The sequence below is a fragment of the Schistocerca gregaria genome, chromosome X (assembly GCF_023897955.1).
Source record: "Schistocerca gregaria isolate iqSchGreg1 chromosome X, iqSchGreg1.2, whole genome shotgun sequence".
Classification (NCBI taxonomy): Eukaryota; Metazoa; Arthropoda; class Insecta; order Orthoptera; family Acrididae; genus Schistocerca; species Schistocerca gregaria.
Window position 1 is genome coordinate 693,440,389 of NC_064931.1, and position 21,217 is coordinate 693,461,605.

At 42.5% G+C, this 21,217-nt stretch overlaps 1 protein-coding gene across 6 annotated transcripts in view; it reads right to left on the reverse strand.

Annotated features, from left to right (window-relative positions):
* Positions 1-21,217, reverse strand: part of LOC126297692 (ras-related protein Rab-3) — a 757,051-nt gene that overhangs the window by 478,812 nt on the left and 257,022 nt on the right. The window lies entirely within an intron of this gene.

Genomic DNA, 21,217 nt, shown 5'->3' on the forward strand with positions numbered 1-21,217 from the left:
CCTTTGTCCCCGCTTATGAGATGCCCGAGAACAGTTCAAATGTAGAAATATTTTATTTAATTTGAGGGAGTATTGTGACCTTCATCAGGAGGAGGCCTAATTAATTACATTCAGTCTGCATATTTACCTGTTGTCCGCCCCCAGGTAGCTGAGTGATCAGTGTGATGGAATGTCATACCTAACAGCCCGGGGTCGATTACCAGCTGGGATGGATATTTTCTCTGCTCAGGGACTGGATTCTGTGTTGTCCTTATCATCATCATTTCATCCCCATCGACATGACAGTTGCCGAAATGGCGTCAACTAGAAAGACTTGCACCAGGCGAATGGTCTACCCGACAGGAGGCTCTAGTCAGACGGCATTTCCATTTACCTGTTTAGCGTAGTACTTTTAGCTAACAAGCATTTTTCTGCAGTTACAAGACTGCTCAGGTTGGTTTCACAGCCGGCCGGGGTGGCCGAGTTGTTCTAGGCGCTACAGTCTGGAACCCCGTGACCGCTACGGTCGCAAGTTCGAATCCTGCCTCGGACATGGATGTGTGTGATGTCGTTAGGTTAGTTAGGTAAGTAGTTCTAAGTTCTAGGGGACTGATGACCACAGCAGTTAAGTCCCATAGTGCTCAGAGCCATTTGAATCATTTTTTGATTTGGTTTCACAAAATAGTATTATTAAGTGTACACTCTGAAATGTCAGTTATTATGTGTGGAAATCTGGCCCTGGAGTACATGTTTTATAATTTTAGATAGCAGTTTGTCAGATATGTGCATATGTGGAAATTAACTCACGCTTTCTTTTACATTGCAGATGCATTTTTGTAGTATTGCGACATCACATCAATTGATTTTAATCTTACAGCGATTTTTCATGTGTTAAACTTAACCATAAATACAAACATCAATTTTCGCGCTGTCGACATGTTATGGGGCCATTTTAGAAATTTTTTAACTTATTGGTTATGTACGGTAATTACTTTATGACCCCAATTTCATTATTTAACTGTGCAGCAGTCTACTGGTGCCAGTAAGAAATTGTGGTTGAAAGGTTGAATATCCTTCTATTTCACAATGCAGCCAGCTGGTGGTGGTAGCAATCACTCGTTTTTGCACAGTGCTGTCACATGATGGTGACAGGAGCAATCAGGAAGGAAACAGGACTTGCTTTTATTTCACATTTTTAGGGTTTGTGGGGTAGTATGTAAGATAAAACTCATTTTCAACTAATACAAATTCGAAATTTTTTATTTATATTTCATAAACAAATGTTAGTTTTTGATTGTAGAGAAATATGCTATCTACTCGTTCCAATATTCTATGCCAAACGATTTATAGCTTCAAATGAAACTTACCAATGTCATTCATGACTGGTGAGTCAGACTTTAAACGAATTTTTGGGAATCAGTAATGCAAATATTTCTGACAATTTTTGCAGCAAATTTCGTGCTCGGTGTGAGTGGGAGGAGGTGCATGAGGGGCCTCTCACTCCCCTGTCCTCCCTTCCATAACCTTGACATGTCGCCAGATGCAATGGTGCCAGTGTCACGAACCCTGGAATGGCCTCGGAGATAAAGTGCTCATGCTGATGTGACACGATATCTGGTTCCCCTCCCCTCCTTAACCTTAGCAGGTGGTCAGATGTCATATTTCCTGGTATGGTCTTGGACATAATGGAGTACTGGTGCTGCTGTCAGTGAAATATGACATGCACAATTGGATAATTTCACAGTAGTTGAAAGTGTTGACTTACGCTGTCTCAGCATTTTTGGCCAGAACTCTCATTGCCTCTCTACTAGTTTTGTCATGTTTACTGTCATTTCCATGCCTGGTATGGTAAATAATGAGCGTGATCGGCATCCGATGTTGAGTGATCAGTGCAAGAACATATAGATTCCACACACTTGTGTGAGACAGCATTAACAGCTCTTAACATAGTTTGAAAGGGATGTGGGTTACAGTTTGGCCTGCTGGTCGAATCATGTTGTATCTAGATTTGTGAGCCATCCAGATATGACAGCAGCACAGAGTTGAACTGCATGAAAATGTGAAGGCGGCATTCTCATTGTTAAGTTTGCCACCACAAGGGCGGATCACCGAATGGTGCACCAATCCCTTCACACCTATGCCTGACATATAGAGCAAGTAATGGATCCCTTCCACATTTCCTGTCTTCCAGCACCATTGGTAGACCACTAGAAGCATCCAAAGTAGTGAATTACCATCGTGTGCATACGCCGCCATTAACATACAGTAACAGAAATGGCTGCGTTTGGAGGGGTGCCGTGACTGGGAAGCATGGACTGGTGATGAATGAAACTGCATTGTGTTCAGCGATCAGTCGCGGTTCTGCACTATCACAGATGACAATCTTTGGTCAGTATGATGGCGAACTGGGAAGAAGAACCATTCTTCCAATTTGCAGGTGTCTCTACGAACTGTCTGCGAAATTGTGTGGAACTTCCATGGCCAGCGATATTCTTAGATTTGTCACTGATAGAACATGGGTCCAGTTTGTAAGCCAACTCCGCCCCAGTGCCAGTATGCAGCACATTAAGCACAAGTTATTACAGTTCTTAGACAGCTTTTCTCAGGTGAGGATACAACGGTTTATGACACCTTTGTCCGCAGCTCGTGGTCGTGCGGTAGCATTCTCGCTTCCCATGCCCGGGGTCCCGGGTTCGATTACCGGCGGGGTCAGGGATTCTCTCTGCCTCATGATGACTGGGTGTTGTGTGCTGTCCTTAGGTTAGTTAGGTTTAAGTAGTTCTAAGTTATAGGGGACTGATGACCATAGATGTTAAGTCCCATAGTGCTCAGAGCCATTTGAACCATTTTTTATGACACCATTCGCAACCTAATCAGCGCATGTATCCAGAACGGAGAGGGTGCAACGTCATACTGATAAGTCTGTTTTCACTACCAACTTCCTCGTAAATCTGACTCGCTTTTGTAATCACTGAAATAACATGACATACCCTTTCAACCCGTGAAGTTTTTATATTCTTGTCCCTTTCTAAATGTTTCTCCTTTTTGCCTGGCAATGTAGCTACGTCATACCTGTTACGCCGACACTATGTCTCACAGGTTCCGGAATCGCATATAAGGACAGCTTAAAACTCTAGAAATTGAAGAGCAGCAATGTGAGTGGGCCGAAAGAGGGAAACATATACAGGACGTATCATAATTAACGGCAAAAACTGACACAGGTGAAAGTAAATGATAATAAAAGCAAAAACATTCAGTAAACATGAGTTCACAAACGAGCTGTATGTGAGATAATTGTGAACGTGAGGTTATGAGTCCCCACTGACTTCAGTGGGAGATACTGTCCATGTTACTGCAAATGTTAGTAAAGCAATGAGTCGTGATCGCAAAACATTTTATTCGTTGTAACCGGTTTCAGTCTTTGGGGATTATCAGCAGACCATTAGGTGTCTCTGAAAATGTAATATAACCCCCCTTAAAGGGAATGCAAAATAGATAATAAAAGTTACTATAAAGTCCAAAAATTTATACCCTTTAGCGTTCTGCAGAGACAGCGAGACGAGCCAGACATATTCCAAAAGTCGTTGATGGTGTTAGGACAGCAACCAGCCACAATTTTACTTTCAGTTCCTTTATTATAAAAAAAACATGTCATAAGGAAAGCGTGTAAACCTTCTGAAGATGAATCACAACGATTCGAAACCGGTAACGGTACCCTTTGAATAAAGGAACTGAAAGTAAATTTGTGGCTGGTTGCTCTCCTAACACCATCAATATTTGTCTTCAAATAACGGCCACGGTCTCCATCATGTCATCATATGACAAAATTGCATATTCCAAGAGGCACATTTGGCGACTGGTGAGTAACGCAAGACACTATGGTCCAACCATCGTCATGATCGCGTAGTGTGCCAATGAGAATTATACATTATTAACGTAATTATCAACACGAAGAAAAGTAATTGAGTAAAATGAAAAATTAAGAAATATAAATCAATAAGATAAACTTCTTAGTATTACTCGTCAAACACATTAAACACATTTTTAGTACAATGAAAAAAGGATAAGGCAGAAACCAATAAAAATCAGGTACAGTTACTCGAACCGCCACCAATCGACAGTGAATCAAATTTATAGATCGTAGAGTCTTTGTAAAAGATTTTAAAATACTAATCAAAGCAGAGATGTATCCAAACGAGCCATCAGTCGCCTTGGAGGCGAGTGGCCTCGAGTCCATCGACGAATCGTGTCACTGGCACGGCAGACGTCCATCCTTTGATTTACCAACAAGGAATGCTGTCAGTCACCATGGAGACGACAGCAACGAATCGTGCCGACTTAGCGCCTGCTGCCATGGAAATAACCGGTAGAAAAATTGATGGCAGTTCGATTACTGTAGCTGATTACTATTGGTTGTTCTTGTTATCATTTTGTCGTTCTATTACAAATATGTTTAATATGTGTGACGACTAATGCAGACTTAGCTTGACTTACTTATTTATACTGTCTAATTTTTCATTTTACTGAACCACTTTTCTGGATGTATTTACATACGCTAACAACGTATGGTTGTCAGTGGCGCCCTCTGTGATCATGTGGAGACGCTAGATGGAGCTTCGCTCTTTCTAATGCACAGCGCTTGTACTCTAGTCAGTTGCGAACAGGACTAGCGCTGGGCCTGGCACGCCCACCACGGCTGCCTCCTTTGCCAGGACTAGCCCTCCATTCCACGTCCACGACTTTACAATCTTACCTGCCCGTGTCGCACTACGTTTTTACACCGGACAGAAGAGTACTGTCACCGTTGCAGGGTGGTATGGGTCTCAATCCCACCGCCACACCTCCAAAGTGTACTGCAGTAACGCAGTGTCACTGTCCTATGATTTATATACCGGGTGATCAAAAAGTCAGTATAAATTTGAAAACTTAATAAACCACGGAATAATGTAGATAGAGAGGTACAAACTGACACACATGCTTGGAATGACATGGGGTTTTATTAGAACCAGGCGCTCCACCCCATATTGCTAGACGCGTGAAAGATCTCTTGCGCGCGTCGTTTGGTGATGATCGTGTGCTCAGCCGCCACTTTCGTCATGCTTGGCCTCCCAGGCCCCCAGACATCAGTCTGCGCGATTATTGGCTTTGGGGTTACCTGAAGTCGCAAGTGTATCGTGATCGACCGACATCTCTAGGGATGCTGAAAGACAACATCCGACGCCAATGCCTCACCATGACTCCGGACATGCTTTACAGTGCTGTTCACAACATTATTCCTCGACTATAGCTATTGTTGAGGAACGATGGTGGACATATTGAACATTTCCTGTAAAGAACATCATCTTTGCTTAGTCTTACTTTGTTATGCTAATTATTGCTATTCTGATCAGATGAAGCGCCATCTGTCAGACATTTTTTGAACTTTTGTATTTTTTTGGTTCTAATAAAACCCCATGTTATTCCAAGCTTGTGTGTCAATTTGTACCTCTCTATCTACATTATTCCGTAGTTTATTAAGTTTTCAGCCGGCCGCGGTGGTCTCGCGGTTCTAGGCGCGCAGTCCGGAACCAGTCGACTGCTACGGTAGCAGGTTCGTATCCTGCCCCGGGCATGGATGTGTGTGATGTCCTTAGGTTAGTTAGGTTTAAGTAGTTCTAAGTTCTAGGGGACTGATGACCACAGCAGTTGAGTCCCATAGTGCTCAGAGCCATTTGGAGCATTTTATTAAGTTTTCAAATTTATACTGACTTTTTGATCACCCGGTACATTGGCTTACCAAGACAGTTAGACCGCGGAAGCTTGGTGAATCTGTAGTGTACCGTATCACAAAATAAAATTTAAAAAAAACCGCTAGTCAGCAATAGCCAAATGTGCCTTCTGCCATTCGTTTGGTTCCGCTCGCCGTCTCTGTAGCTCGCTTAAGGGAATGAATCTTGTGCCGTATGGGAGTTCCGGCGAGCTTTTCTTACGACTTTGGTCGTGGTGGGCTACAGTTTTGATTTGAAGGACCCACCGCCTCAAACTGTTGCGTTCTGGGTAAGCGGGCAATGCCTTTAGCGTTAGCCAGCGGCGGCCCGACGAAAAGGCCGTTAGTCGGACAGAGTCTCCGAGGTTGGTTTGCACTGGGCTACCCAAACGTCGTTGTCCTTGAAAGTTAGTGCGAGAAGTTTTGTTTTTTGAAGTTTTTATTTTCGTCGATGTCCTTTGAAAGACTGCGTACTTAGAGATCGGTGATTAACTCGATAACCTTACAGCACGTTCAGTGATAATGATGATGTGCTTTTCAGCTGGTGTTAGCTATTGTTAAGGGAATAAGAGGAGGAATTAAGAATTTGTTGCTGTGCCTTCGTACTTTTCCTTGAGAGGAATTTATTTGACTATTGTTACCCTATGGTTATTGTTGCTCTAATTGTTCTTTAAACATTTATAAAATATTAATGTGGTTTTAACTGCTGTGCCAATTAGCTTGGCATCTACTAAGTCTGGTGTACCGATGAAACGTCGTTGCCATTCTACCGTGTACAAGTACGTCGGTGTTCGTAATATTCATAAGGAGCGGGTTCGATTCTCGTATAAGCATATCCCACGTAGGGGCTTGCTTTTGGTTCCAAGTATTTTCTTTAATTGCGTGTTAGTAATAGGGTGATGTTGCATGTTGTTATGTGACAGTGCATCTAGGTTTGAGAGGGCTTAGTCTTCCAAACACACTCCTGGAAATGGAAAAAAGAACACATTGACACCGGTGTGTTAGACCCACCATACTTGCTCCGGACACTGCGAGAGGGCTGTACAAGCAATGATCACACGCACGGCACAGCGGACACACCAGGAACCGCGGTGTTGGCCGTCGAATGGCGCTAGCTGCGCAGCATTTGTGCACCGCCGCCGTCAGTGTCAGCCAGTTTGCCGTGGTATACGGAGCTCCATCGCAGTCTTTAACACTGGTAGCATGCCGCGACAGCGTGGACGTGAACCGTATGTGCAGTTGACGGACTTTGAGCGAGGGCGTATAGTGGGCATGCGGGAGGCCGGGTGGACGTACCGCCGAATTGCTCAACACGTGGGGCGTGAGGTCTCCACAGTACATCGATGTTGTCGCCAGTGGTCGGCGGAAGGTGCACGTGCCCGTCGACCTGGGACCGGACCGCAGCGACGCGCGGATGCACGCCAAGACCGTAGGATCCTACGCAGTGCTGTAGGGGACCGCACCGCCACTTCCCAGCAAATTAGGGACACTGTTGCTCCTGGGGTATCGGCGAGGACCATTCGCAACCGTCTCCATGAAGCTGGGCTACGGTCCCGCACACCGTTAGGCCGTCTTCCGCTCACGCCCCAACATCGTGCAGCTCGCCTCCAGTGGTGTCGCGACAGGCGTGAATGGAGGGACGAATGGAGACGTGTAGTCTTCAGCGATGAGAGTCGCTTCTGCCTTGGTGTCAATGATGGTCGTATGCGTGTTTGGCGCCGTGCAGGTGAGCGCCACAATCAGGACTGCATACGACCGAGGCACACAGGGCCAACACCCGGCATCATGGTGTGGGGAGCGATATCCTACACTGGCCGGACACCTCTGGTGATCGTCGAGGGGACACTGAATAGTGCACGGTACATCCAAACCGTCATCGAAGGCATCGTTCTACCATTCCTTGACCGGCAAGGGAACTTGCTGTTCCAACAGGACAATGCACGTCCGCATGTATCCCGTGCCACCCAACGTGCTCTAGAAGATGTAAGTCAACTACCCTGGCCAGCAAGATCTCCGGATCTGTCCCCCATTGAGCATTTTTGGAACTGGATGAAGCGTCGTCTCACGCGGTCTGCACGTCCAGCACGAACGCTGGTCCAACTGAGGCGCCAGGTGGAAATGGCATGGCAAGCCGTTCCACAGGACTACATCCAGCATCTCTACGATCGTCTCCATGGGAGACTAGCAGCCTGCATTGCTGCGAAAGGTGGATATAGACTGTACTAGTGCCGACATTGTGCATGCTCTGTTGCCTGTGTCTATGTGCCTGTGGTTCTGTCAGTGTGATCATGTGATGTATCTGACCCCAGGAATGTGTCAATAAAGTTTCCCCTTCCTGGGACAATGAATTCACAGTGTTCTTATTTCAATTTCCAGGAGTGTATTTCTAATAAACCACTAAGCGTTAGTACTCATATTTATTTTTTTTAACCACCAAGTTTGAGTAATTGTTCGTGCTTCAGCAGGTTTCCGTATTAGGTTTATCTGCGAGGGTTATTGTTTCTTTGAAGTTATTAAGTAGGTCAGTCACTAGGGTTTCCAGCTAGAGAGGAAGACTGTCGTACTTTCACTGTTGTGTTTTGCGAAAACCCCAACGATTTTGTTCCCTCGAGTGATATGGTTAGTCACGGGGGGGGGGGGGGGGGGGGGGGAGGCGGCGGGTTACTTATGTCAACAAGCGAATGAAAGAGCAAGAAACAACGGAAACCATACCATGTGAGAATAGCATGTATACAGCCAAAGATGACATAATGTGTTTAGCTTGTGGCAGTCCTGTCCCCCTAACCCGGAGCTGCTGTGTAGGTCGAGGGACGGGACCACAATTATGAGAGGTGAAAAACTTACCCCGCGTGACGACTTTTGTAGAACTGTGGATTGGGTCAGTTACAGCCATGAAGTAGGGACAGTCTTCCATATATATAATAGGGAAATGTCGTCCTACCTAAAGCAAACGTAGTTTTCCTTGGTTCAGTACCCAAACGTGTTTTGGAGATATATCTCCATCGTCAGTGATTTCATTTACGCTCTGCTAAATAACACATAAAGAATTAATGCAATATAATGCATAACGGTTTTTGAGGTTACAGTACTTACGTTAATAAAAGTACCTGCAGAAATATTGACAGAGAAAATAAGAATATACCTTAGTATTACATGTTGGTGTTCAAGTGAGTGTCTGATATTTGCAATACAGGTATGTTTATTGACTTCCAGTATGTCATCTGTAATTAATAAATTGTTATCAATGTTTTGTTATGTGATTTGCAAATTTTACGTCTAATATTAAACTAGCATTTTTTTATTGTTGCACTACTGTCAGTATATTATGTTGTGTTATAAACAAAGATTCGCAGTTAACATAAAAAAGCTAGTCAAAGAGTAAAATTGCGAATCATTGTTTCCAATACAATGTAATGAGAGTAGTACTGTAATAAAAATTAAAAAACGTAAAGAAATCCATAATTTCTTGTTAGGTCTAAACTTTGGCAGAATATGTAACCAAACGTTGATAAACCCTTATTAACTCTGAATGACATACTTGAAGACAATAATTACAAATGTGTAGCAAATGTCAGCCACGTGAACAGCAATATGTAATACTAAGGTATATATTTATTTTTCCTGTTAATATTTCTGTCAGTACTTTGATTAATATATCTACTATAAACTCAAAAACGGTTATGTATTGTAGTACATAAGTTCTTTGTTATTTTACAGAGAATAAATTAATCCACTGAAGATCGAGAAACGTCTCTGAAATGTGTTCAGCTACTAAAACAGAATAATTATGTTTGCTCAAGGCACAACTACGTGTCCATATTTCATATTAAGTAGCAAACATGGACAAGGAAAGAGCGTCAATCGCAAGACGATTATCTTCCATGTATATACTGTGACCTTAATGAGCCAGTTTGTGAGTTAGTGAATTCCGGCAGCATTGTAACGACACTGGATCTGTAGTGGGTTATTAAAAATGGTTCAAATGGCCCTAAGCACTATCGGAGGTTATCAGTCCTCCAGAATTTAGAACTACTTAAACCTAACTAACCTTAGGACATTACACACCTCCATGCCCAAGGCAGGATTCGAACCTGCGACAGTAGCTGCCGCGTGGTTCCGGACTGAAGCGCCTAGAACCGCTCGACCACAGCGGCCAGCTGGGTTAGTAAAAATAGTAATTGTTTCAAATGGAAAGAAAACTGAACGTGAATCAATTTAAGTAGTATCAGTTAACAACATCCAAATGGAGGTTAGAGGTGCGTTGATAGTCTGTTTGGGGACACAACGCTTTGTGATGAGCCCTGATCCCATAAGAGGTAAAAAGTATCCAACTTAGAAATTGTTCCGTGAATGCAACTAGGAGCTGGCACCCAGAGCCCGCCAGAGCGTTGCGACATTGTTTGAACAAGCATTCCAGCCAGCTGACATACTGGCGCCCAGCGACAGTGCTTGTATACACAGATGTAGGGAGGCACGCTCTGCGTACGTGACTCCAGCCATATCAAGTATAGAGAAATATCAGCAGAGATGTTCTAGAACCTCCCTAATGTGGTATGGTCCAAGAAAGTGACCTATACGAACAATATAATTACGGGTCCATCTACAACTTCGGAGCGAGCAGGTCCATAGTAGTGAAACATTACCCCTGTGTCACTCGTCACTCAGTCTCAGACTTAGGACAATTTGTTAATTTTGGCAAGAGATTCTGAGGAATACTTAGCAGACTTACATCGAAATGAATTCAGAGCAAGTCATGTAATTAGCTAAGAACGTGTTAACCATACAGCAGCACCTGGAATATAATTCCATATCACGGATCCAGTCTGACTTCTATTTTCCTTCTGCTTTCTTGAGATGTACACTGAGCTCTGTACTTTGAAAAACATTCAGCTTGTAACCGAGCCACTGTCGGAGTACTACAAGCATTCCAAACCTACTTTCTCTCAACAGACTATGTCGGCTGAGGTAATAACCGCTGCCCCCTGTAAGTTATCCTTCTATCTCCCTCTTGCGACACGACAGGGACGAAAATTTAGGTGCCAGGTGTGGGCTTTAATAGTTGGCCATTGATTGAGTTGGGTGACCAGATAAACTGAAAGGATGACAAAGTGCCACAGAGTACAGCGATAGGTGTAGGTAAGAATAGTAGTTTCGTAGAAGTCACCCCAAAATGAAGTTAGGTGAACAGCTTTAAAATAAAGTAGTTTGTAACCTAGCTACGATCGCGAGCTAGAGGTTTGCCAGACCATGGACCGCAGCTATCACTGTGGAAGTGTCATTGCGAGCCAGAGGCACGCAAGACTAAGCACAGCATCAACTTGCAGAGTGATACTGTGGCGAACTAGAGGCTCACCATACCAGCGACCAGCAAGCAGGAAAGAAGATGCCGCAACTGTCACATGACCAGTAGCGATGTAATGTTAGTAAACACGGAAGCCAGCACAATTCCAACATTACTGCTCTTGACGATGTAGATCCACAATTCTGAGCTACATTCAAACCATTACATTAGTGCCTAGGAAATTCGATGACAACAGAGAACAATTATTGGAATTTTTAGACATCTGTGATAGTGACCAAAAATGGTTCAAATGGCTCTAAGCACTATGGGATTTAACATCTGTGGTCATCAGTCCCCTAGACTTAGAAATACTTAAACCTAACTAACCTAAGGACATCACACACATCTATGCATGAGGCAGGATTCGAACCTACGACCGTAGCAGCAGCGCGGTTCCGGACTGAAGCGCCTAGAACCGCTCGGCCGCAGCGGCCGGCTCTGTGATAGTGCTAGAACTAAGAAGGTGTTCTCAAAGTATATCATAGGACAAATCATTTGGTCAACCCATAGTAAGCTATAAGGACATAATCACATCGACCCCTGGTCTGCAGTGCGTGCGATCTTATTAGACAGTTAAGAAAATAACAAACATTAGATTATTACTCCTGTACATTTTTTTGTAGTAGACAAAGATGGGCTGAGACTGTGGTTCAATTAGCTGCACAAGCAGTCACAATGCAATTTATTCTTTGACAGGCAAACTCGGTAGAGCTGTATTCATCCAGGGACTATATCATGACAGGATGAAGACAGTAATTTGAGCACAGGGAGATTCCCCCTTGTAATAAGCAAAGTCGGGGACTTGTTTAACATGTCATTGCGCTGGGCAATAGGCCTGAGACTGCACGGGAAAAGACGTCCAATAACTGTGCAAAGAGCTTGCAGGAAAACTGACACCAGAAGTAATCTGACAGTCACATAACGCTGAATCTGGAATTATACTCGTACGTACCGGGTACTGCACAATTAACAATGTTTACACCAAATTATGATATACAGACTTCTGTAAACCGTAGATAAACCCAGTGATGGAAAGTGGTGTCCATGTTAGCTTAATGAAGGCAACATATTAAAAAAGGGAAAACACTGGCAACCTTGGAGAGCTATTTCCATTCGTACAATAGTCAACGAAGAAACTCAAATAAGAGGGAGAGGTAAGATAACTCTATATTCGAAAAAGGGACAGAACGTGTACAAGAATTCCAGGTCGTAGGAATAAACGTAGACCTACCTAATACGTCCATATTGATTCTGCTCTAGTTACCATCACTGCCTCATAGAGGTTCTGCATGGTGACCTGGGTACACGCGATCTCTGACTTGAGTAATTTTCAAATATTGGTGCGTGAGGTGGGGATGAGACAGCCATGTCTGACCTACAGTAGGGAAGGGTCAATAGTGTGAGATGATTGTGCGCCGGTATTTTAGTCTTGTGCTGTGAAAAGCTCAGAGGTGTGACGAGTATGGGTCCTGCAGTGTTTGAATGAGTATTTTGCCCATCTGCTGCATTGGAATTGTATAGCCACATCGCATGCTACATTTGGTCGGACTTCCCTGCCAACAGATTGTTGGTGAACTCGCTCTATCCAGTTTAATGTTGATATGAGGAGCTCTTAAGTTTACTCCTGCTAGCTGTTGAAGTGGCGAGTTCGGCACTAATAGTAGAGGTATTTTTATTTACATACGCTTGTGAATTAAAGAACTGTAGAGGCATGTCTGGCAGTTCTATTTGAAGCTTTGTAAATCTTGTTGATTTGACGTGATTAAGAGATCTCTGTGCCAGGGTGCGTGCTGCAAGGCGATTTTTTAATTACTACTGCATTTGTTGATACCACATGGTTTTTTCCCTGTTGTAGAACATTTGTCATCTGTTCAAATGGTTCAAATGGCTCTGAGCACTATGAGACTTAACAGCTGTGGTCATCAGTCCCATAGAACTTAGAACTACTTAAACCTAACTAACCTAAGGATATCACACACATCCATGCCCGAGGCAGGGTTCGAACCTGCGACCGTAGCAGTCGCATGGTTCCGGACTGCGCGCCTAGAACCGCGAGACGACCGCGGCCGGCTTGTCATCTGTCATTTAAGTCTGGTGTGTCTGGGTATGCCTAAAGAGTCACCATTTTTCACAACATGCCAGTGAATACTGTCAGCTCATATGGAAGAAAACAAGCGCTCGGGTCTAAAATGTAAACTGGTATTTTCCCGTTTAAATCACTTAGCCTAGTTCTGAGCAATGTAAGTCGTAAGATTCTGGTTGGTTAGAATGCTTTTATCAATCAGTTATACCGTGTTGTGATTAATTCAGATTAACTGTTTTTCCTTTCTTGCCTGCTTATTGTTTATCTAACATTTAAAGTTTAAAATCTTATGCACTTCTCTTTAATTTGAATTGGATCTGAGTATAGACAGCCGTCTCTGTTCTGTCTCGAAGGCTTAACGTTAAATCTTTTTGGTTCTTTAGTCAAGTGCTGTTAACAGACATCAAAGAAGTGTCTGTGTGTTGGCAGCTGATATTTATGTAAACTATATTTTTTCCCATTAATAGCTAAGTGAACGGACAATTGAAATGTGGATTTTTCTTTTAATATATCTGCTGTTTAAGTGCAACAATATTTTCCTTTATTTGAAATATTTTAAAGCACTAATTTTTAGTGTAATTCTCTGCCTATTTCTTGCTATTAAAGATCAATATTTTTTTAAAATTTTTATTTAATTTAATTGCTCGTGTGAACACCATTATTTATTGATAAATAAAGGATATTTACAAAAGTTGTGGTAAGATTGATGGTGCTTGTCAGTGGGTACTACGTGAGAATAATACTGTGTTTAGGGAGAGCTTGTCCAAAACAAACAATTATTTGTTTGTCTGTGGTTTATCTATTTGTATCTTGTAGTATGTCATGTGTGAGCTTTTTTAAAAATATTTTATAATACGAAAGTTGAAACTGTCTTTGTTGTTGTTTGATAGATTTTTTAATAAAGTCCAACCTGGTGAAAGGTTTTCCCACCGTGTTTTACCACACAAGGGCCAAGTCCAACCTGGTGAAAGGTTTTCCCACCGTGTATCCTCAAATTCCATACCACCGCTCTTCAAGGGTTTATTAGTACACGACTACCTGGACCAGCACGACACACTAACTGACTACGCACTTTGAAGACTCGTGGTACAGGATAAGTGGATAGAGCTATGAGAAGCCAAGGAGGATACAACTGTAGCAAAGTTACTAATAACTGCAGGTATGGACGGCCATGTAAGAGGAGCAAACTATGTATTTGTGGCAAGAAATGGGGATTAGGAAACACTGAGTGCACAAGCGAGGAGAGTACGATGTCACTGAACCAGCTATGGACTACCACACACACAAGGAGTCTAAGTTTACTAACGAAAGTTGACTCATGTAAGGGCACGGATAATGGACCATTACTAAGACAGCCACCACGAATGCTGTCACAATAGACACTTAAACTGACAGCAGCCGCCAGCAGACAACAGAGGAAATGGTTGTGAGAGAGAACTGCACCTGCGCAGAGGAGTGACAGAGGAGACAAGGTAACAAGTAGGAAACTTGCAGGAAGTGATAGTTATCAGCGACAACAGCAAAAATGAAATCCTGGCAGGATTCTGCAAAGAATGTTTTTAAAGTTACGCTAGCTTGCATCCAAGGAACGGAACCTATAACACTGAAGCAAGAAATCCGACTTGGTATCTACGTCCCTGAAGCTTTAGTGACCGTGAAAAATGGAAGCTGCATTACTAGCGTGCTGATCACTCACGAAGAAGGAGTGTGAATATCAACCCCTGAGGTACCCGTAGAGCCAGTACGTTCCCGAAGCAGCTGTAAAATCTGGCACGTGAAACCTGACCCAAACGTCACAGTTAAATTGAGACGGAGTCTCTTAAGGGAAAACATGTCAGTAGATCATTTAAACCAAGAAGAGAGGCAATCTATTGAAGAGTTGTGCGTCGCCTACAACAACGTATTCCACGTACCTGGAGATGTGCTAACATACATCACTTGGTGAAGCATAAAATACCTCTAATAGCCAAGGTGGAATCAAAGACCTCACTGGATTCTTCTCCCAGAAGTAAGCACTACAAAAGGAAGTTGTCAATATGTTAGCTGACAGATAATACCACCTAGCATGTCCCTATGGAATTTTTTATTAATAATAAAACACAAGGAACTAAATTCTAGTCAAGAGCGAAAGTGCAGAGTGATAGCCAGTTACAGAAAATTAAGTGAGATATCTCTCAAAATGGTATAACCCTCTTCCATGAATACATGAAATCCTAGATAGCCCTGCAATGTCACGTACTTTTAAACGCTAGACCTAGCCAAAGGGTGTTTGCAAGTGCCGATAGTGAAAAAGGATCAAGAGGAAACATCATTTAGCACGCTCAATGGGCATTTCGAATACAACAAAATGTCAGTGAAGCTAAAGGTCAATCCCACAACGTTTCAAAGTTTAACGAATATGGTGCTAGCAGGATTACAGGCTAATCAGTTTTTTATATATCCAGATGATGTGGTTGTTGTAGGATCATCACACAAGGAACATACTGCCTGCCTTGAAGTGAAATTCAAATACTTAAGATCGGAAAATCTGAAATTTCAATTAGATAAGTATGAATTGTTTAGGAAAGAGGTGATCTTTTTGGAAGATATGTTCACAGCCAAGGAACATCACCCAGACCCTGCTAAAGTCGAATCAGTCAGACGACATCCACAACATAAAAATATGAGACAGTGAAAGGCGTACCCATGTATCATCAGATATTACAGAAACGTCCTAAGTAGCTTTAGTAAAGTTGCTAAGCCATTGTATGAGTTGTTGAAGAAAGGAGCCCTGTATAACTGGGAAGACACACAAGAAGAGTTAAAATAAAAACATATAAGTCCATCAGTACCTCAGTTTCCTGGCTTTGACCAAGGCTTCATGGTGAAACTCATGCGAGTCAGTATGCAACTGGTGCAGTACGAAGTGAGGGCGAAATGAGCAAGGATCTGCCAGTAACATTCATCTCACAAACTCTCAACAGGGCAGAACAAAACTATAGTACAGTGAAGCGGAATGTACTCGCTATTGTGTGGGCAGTAAAATATTTTAGACCCTACATGCTCAGCAGACGCTTTAAAATATCGACCGATCACAAGCGACTTATATGGCTGGGCAGTATTTCCTATATACTCTACTGTTTAATGAAGTTTACGTAACAATTTAAGAAGTCTGATATTCAGATCGTATGTAAAGAAGGCAAAACACAATCAGGTGGCAGATGCCTTATGGTGCATTATAAATTTATGTGAAATAACTCATGAATCTACACCAAGTGCAAGAGAAAGAGTGGAATGTACCGAAGATCGCGCTGTTGACACGGGCAGCACAGCTGAGGCTGCAGCCATTGCACATGGGTGGAGCTGGCTACAACTGAAATAACAGCGATATTGGATGACAAGTATCATCAGACACGAGAAGTGCAGTCAGAAGTTCCACAGGAGAAACTGGAAACTGTGGAATGGTAGCCTGTATTGAATTTCGAAGAAAAATTACCCATTCATATACAAATGCACATTATTCCAATTACAGGACATTAAGGGAAAGGTAGGACATACTGGCATGTAAAGCAGTACTCTAACTGGCCTGTGATGAAGACAGACATTGAGAAACTCATTTGGGAGTGCAACTGTTGTCAGAAAAACAAAATTATGAAAGCTAACACCAAGCAACTGCTAGAATTAACTTCTACTCGACAGTTCATGTTTGAGAGATATGTTGTGGATATGGTTGGCCTCGTTCCCCAATCAAATACAGGTAACCGATATATCTTGACCTTCCAGGATTCATCAACAAAATTATAAGTATGTGCAAAATTATGAGTCAAAGAAATACATCTATACTATGTCTACAGCTACATGGATACTCTGAAAGTCACACTTACGTGCCTGGCAGAGGGGTCATCGAACCACCTTCACAATGATTCTCTATTATTCCAATCTCGAACGGCGCGCGGAAAAAACGAACACCTATATATTTTTGTGTGAGCTCTGATTCCCCTTATTCTGTTATGATGATCGTTTCTCCCTATGTAGGGAGGAGAACGTGGGTGATTTAAATTTTGTGAGAAGATTCCTCCGCAACGAAAAACGCCTTTGTTTTAATGACGCACATCATAAATCCTGTATCACGTCCGTGACACTCTCTCCACTATTTCTCTGGACTTTCTCGATATACTCTGTTAATCCCATCTGGTAAGCATGCCAGACTGTGCAGCAGTACTCCAAAAGAGGACGGACAAGCGTAACGTAGGTAGTCTCTTTAATAGATCTGTTACATTTTCTTACATTTTCTAAATGTTCTGCCAATAAAACGCAGTCTTTGGTTTGCCTTCCCCACAACATTTTATATGTGTTCTTTCCAATTTAAGTTGTTCGTTGTTGTTATTCCTAGGTATTTAGTTCAGTTTACGGTCTTCAGATTTGACTGATTTATTGTATAACCGAAGTTAACGGATTCCCTTTCAGCACCCATGAGGATGAGCTAACACTTCTCATTATTTACGATCAATTGCCACTCAGATACATTTTCTAAATCTTCTTGCAATTTGTTTTGATCTTCTGATGAAATTACTAGACGATAAACGTCAACATCATCTGCAAACAACCTAAGACGGCTGTTCAGATTGTCTCCTAAATCATTTATATGGATAAGGAACAGCAGATGGCCTATAACACTACCTTGGGGAACGCCAAAAATCACTTCCGTTTTACTCAATCACTTTCCGTCAATTACAACGAACTGTGACCTCTCTGACAGAGCCGGCCGGAGTGGCCGAGCGGTTCTAGGCGCTACAGTCTGCAACCGCGCTACCACTACGGTCACAGGTTCGAATCCTGCCTCGGGCATGGATGTGTGTGCTGTCCTTAGGTTAGTTAGGTTTAAGTAGTTCTAAGTTCTAGGGGACTGATGACCTCAGCAGTGAAGTCCCTTAGTGCTCAGAACCATTTGAGCCATCTCTGACAGAAAATCATGAATCCAGTCATATAACTGAGACGACATTCCATAAGCACGCAATTTCACTACAAGCTGCTTGTGCGGTATATTTTGCAAATCTAGAAATACGGAATCATTTTGAAATCATTCGTCAAGAGCGCTCAACAGTTCGTGTGTATCAAGAGTTAGTTGTGTTTCCCAAGAACGATGTTTTCTAAATCTATGTTGATTGTGTGTCATAGTGGTGACAGTGAATTATTCGAGTGTGACATAAGATCAGGCAACCATTCACCGCTTCCAGAGAAGGTTCTGTGGAGAGACGACAGTCCAACTCCACCGAGAAATATGGAAATGGATCCGCTTACGCCAGTACTAGACCGACTAAAGTTACTCACAGATAAAAGACTGAAGCATAAACTGCCAAAGATTAAAAGAAAGGGCTACTCTGCTAAGCTATAACTATATATATATATATATATATATATATATATATATATATATATATATATATATATATATATATATATATATGCTACACTAATATAGAAGAAACCTATAACTGTTTAGATATACATCGAGACAATGTTGTACGTAACTGATTGACCATTTTGTAGACTGAGCTAACGAGAACTAGACATACGTGCGGGCGTATGTGTGTGAATTGTAAGCAGAACGAACTGAATAAATGTCAAAGGTATTCATTAAACTCATAATAATGTTGCACTAAAGGCCGGGTTTATTGTCCTGTAACCTTATTACCTATGAAGTGTTACGTAAGCTTACCATAAAATTGATAATCATGTAAACTGTAGAGTTGGTAATCATGGTAGGATATAAGTATGCAAAGGAACTGAAATAAACAAATGTATATTCCGAAAGCCCGAATGACAGGATGACAGGACAAGTAAAATGAGCCCCTGTTAATCAGACGCCATTACTGGATATCCAGCTGGAATACACTGCCGAATAACTGGCACCACGCAGGGAAGCCGTACCGTACACTGCATTCGGACAAGCTCCACACATCGCCCACACAGTGAGATGATCTATGGCCGATCTCCCACTACTATATAACGATCTTGATTGTTCCAGGAATGTAGCTGCTGCAGAAACTGGGATACATCGCCATCGCTTGCCACGGTAATGATGCATGATACCCATACTAACAAATCTAACCTTGCATGAACTATCCCAGCTAGTAAGCCACTACTGCTCTTACTACCCATCCCACTGTCGCAGAGGACTTTTTTCCCACGGCACGAGCCTTGGCACCTTTTTCCCTCTGCTCTTCAAATCGCTACCCTCACTCGCGTTTCGCCCACTATCTATCAGCTGATGGACCGTGTTAATGCGTAGTCTTCCCCAGACGCACGGAGAACATCACATCCCGGCATCCTGTGATCCACTTACTAGGTAACTAACATGTTGACGGAGGTGACAGTAAAGCTTTTGGTTTGGTCACCACGTTGGTGCGGGCGTGGAGGGGCCCCATCTCTATAAGTAAAATTTTATAGCCTCTGAGGACAGAGTCTGCAAATTTTTTCATTGAGCATGGGAGGTGTCATGAACCCCGATCCCGTAAGAGCTAACTAATTCAGGAATTATTCCGAGAATGCAGTTGGGAGTGGGAGGCAAAGCCAGGTGGGGCGTTGCGAGATCGTTTGAACAAGCAGCTTAGCTAGTCAAAATACTGGCGACAAACAGGACTTGTACACAAAGATAAAAGGAAGCGTGCACTACGGCTCCAACAACGGCGAGCACAGAGATACGTCAGAGGAGATCCACACAAATAGTGCGGGCGAGTTTGGGTTATATGGCACTTCAGCGAGTCTTTCTGTCGCCTTGTAGGGTTGTTACTACGAGTGACTATTTTTTTGAAGTTTTTTTTCGATATCCTTTGAAGAATTGCATACTTAGAGAATATTTATTGCGGCGCTTAACTTCAAGGGGTCAATGTTTGCCAGCTCAGTGATATGTTTTTCTGTTGGTGTTAATTGTTGTTAAGGGAATACGAGCAGGCGCAAAGAATTTATCACCCTTGCTTATATGTTGTGGCATATGCGTACTTTTTTTTTTTTTAAAGGACTTCATCTGATGTTGTTAAGCTGTTTTAGCGTTGCTCTAGTTGCTCTTGAAATATATGTTAAATATTTATATGGTTTTAACTGCTGTGCCAATTAGTGTATTAAATCTGGTGTGCCGATGATACGTCCTTGTTATTTTATCGTATACAAGTCAGTCGGTGTTAGTAACATTCATGAGGAGCTAGATGGATTCCAGTACAAGCATATCCATGGAAGGGGCTTGTCTTTGGTTGCAAGTATTTCCTTACATTGCGTGTTAGTAAACAGTAATAGGGTGACGCTGCACTTGCTACGTGGCAGCGCATCCGGAATTAGATGGGCTTAGTTCATCAGTATTTTTCTGATAAGTCGTCAAGCACTGGTGTTCATATTAATTTTTTTCCCCACTAGGTTTGAATAAATGTTTTTGCTTGTGTGGGTGTCCGGATTAGATTTATCTGGAGGTGACTGGTTAATGTAATTGTTACGTAGGGCAGTTACTAGCGTGTCATCTGGACATGAAGTATGTTGTAGTTTTAGTGCTGTTGTGATTCATTTTTCTGTTTCAGCCTGTCAGTGGTTGTTATTTACGATTCATATTTACGGGTCTAAGACAAGTGCAAAGTGTACCGGAACTAATACCCGACATTTCTTTCGTTTGTTAAAGCGTCTTACTTGTTGTACTTAGTTATTATCTCCGTATCAGGTTATACTTCAGCGTATATGAAGTGATCAGGGTCTCATTTCTAAGTACGTTGTGAAACACATATAATCTTACATCTCGAAGAGCGGTAATTAGTGTGTGGTTTGATTACCCTTCGCGGTTGTTGGTTGCGGTCCCTGACTTCCATGTTGTAATTACAGGTCGTTCAAGTATCGCGAAAGGGATAAACTGCAGCCCTCCACTGAAGTATTGCTCGTAGTACCGAGCAGTAGTTTCAATGTTTCGTATTTTATCATAGCTTTTGCTATCTATTTTGCGTACTTTTTATCGTTTAAAGTTCATGATCTCCTTTTGAGAAAAATAATGTTAAATTTTCAGAGATACTTCATGGTCTACCACTCAGTGGTCTGATAATAATTTTCAGAT